This window comes from Hyaena hyaena, unplaced genomic scaffold (genome assembly GCF_003009895.1).
Source record: "Hyaena hyaena isolate Hyena2069 unplaced genomic scaffold, ASM300989v1 scaffold_330, whole genome shotgun sequence".
In the NCBI taxonomy this organism is placed as follows: domain Eukaryota; kingdom Metazoa; phylum Chordata; class Mammalia; order Carnivora; family Hyaenidae; genus Hyaena; species Hyaena hyaena.
Window position 1 is genome coordinate 172,229 of NW_024080961.1, and position 1,964 is coordinate 174,192.

A 1,964-nucleotide genomic window follows, 5' to 3' on the forward strand; every position below is an offset into this window, starting at 1 on the left:
GGAGGAGGGCACTTGTGGGGATGAGCACTGGGTGTTATATGGAAACCAACTTGACAATAAACTATTAAAATATATATATATAAACATTAAAATATTTTTTTTTAATGTTTTATTTATTTCTAGGAGAGAGAGAGAGACAGCGTGAGCAGGGGAGGGTCAGAGAGAGAGGGAGTCACAGACCGAAACAGGCTCCAGGCTCTGAGCTGGCAGTCAGCACAGAGCCCGACGCGGGGCTCGAACCCACGAACCGTGAGATCACGACCCGAGCGAAAGTCGGACGCTTAACCGACTAAGCCACCCAGGCGCCCCTAAACATTAAAATATTTTTAAAAAAAGAGGGAAAATATGAAGAATAGAAAACAAATGGCAATATGATAAACTTAAAACTAACCATATCAATAATTCCATTAAGTGTAAATGGTTTAAACATTCAAAATTATAAAGCAGAGATGATCAGACTGCATGAAAAAAATCAAGACTGACCATATTCCATCTATAAGTAATGCACTTTACATATAGGGACACACATAGGGTGGAAATAAAAGGACTGAAAAAGACACATTATGCAAACATTAATTAAAAGAAAGCTGTAGTGGCTATACGAATGTCAAAGAAACCTCAGAGCAAGGAATATACTATGAATAAAGAAGGACATTTTAAAATGATAAAGGATCAAATTTATCAAGAACAGAAAAACAATCCTAAATGTGGATGTGCCTAAAAACAAACTTCAAAATATATGAAATAAAAATTTACAAAATTTAAACGAAGACATTATCTACAATTATAGTTGAAAATTTCAACACATTTCTCTCAGTAATTGAAATAAATACACAAAATATCAGAATAGATATTAAAAAAATTGAACAATCCCATAAACAATTTGTCCTAATTCATCTATATTGAACATTCCATCCAGCAAGAGCACAACACACATTATTTATGCACATGAGTGCATATGGGATAGTCACCAAGGTAAGACTATATTCTGGGCCATAACACAAGTGTCAAATTTTTCAAGATCATGATACAGAGTACAGATTCTGACCAAAGTGAAATTAAATATCAACAGAGGATATCTGGAAAATTCCCAAATATTTGGAAATTAAACAACACAATTTCAACAAAGATGCAAAGCAAAAAATCACAAGGTAAATTAGAAAATATTTAAAACTGAACAGAAATAAAACGTGTCAAAATTTGTGGGATGTAACTAATGTAGTGCTTAGAGAAAAATTTATAGCCTTAAGTGTACATATTAAAAGAAGAAAGGTGTAAAATCAAGTATTTAAGCTTGTATTTGGCAGAAGAGTAAATCCAAAGTAAGCAAAATAAAGGAAAATATTAATGTGAGAATACAATCAAAGAAATAGAAAACAGACAAAAAATCAACAGGAATACCAATAAAACCATTTTTCCTGTAAAAGATCAATAAAATCCATAAACATCTAAGTACACAGGTCAAAAGAAAAAGAAAGACACAAATCACCAAAATCAGGGATTAAAAAAGAGTCCTTACTATAGATCCTAAATACATTAATATGTTAGTAAGGGAATATTATGAACAACTTCATTTCAATACATTCAACCACTTAGGGGAAAAAAAAGATGCATTTCCTGAAAGATAGAAATTATCAAAATTGACTCAAGAAGAAATAGTAACTCTAAGTAGCCACATATTTATCAAATATATTCATAATTAAATATATTATTTCAAAGAAAACTCCATTCCCAAATGATTTCACTGGTGGATTCTATCAAGCATTAAAAAAATAATAACAATTTGACATAAACTCTTTCCAAAATTTAGATTGAGGGAATGCTTCTCAACTCGTGTTATAAGGCCAGCATTACCTTGATAGCAAACCAAACAAAAATATTATGAAAAAAGAAAACTAGAGGCCATTCCTCAGAAAAACTTTAGCAAATTGAATCCAATAATAGTATATAAATAGAATAAAATA

The 1,964-nt window shown here is 31.2% G+C and overlaps 1 non-coding gene across 1 annotated transcript; it reads right to left on the minus strand.

The window, feature by feature from the left end:
* Positions 1–219: 219 nt before the first annotated feature.
* Positions 220–304, minus strand: TRNAE-UUC. The gene has a single exon. It is a non-coding gene; the product is annotated as a tRNA-Glu (tRNA).
* Between the last annotated feature and the right edge of the window lie 1,660 nt (positions 305–1,964).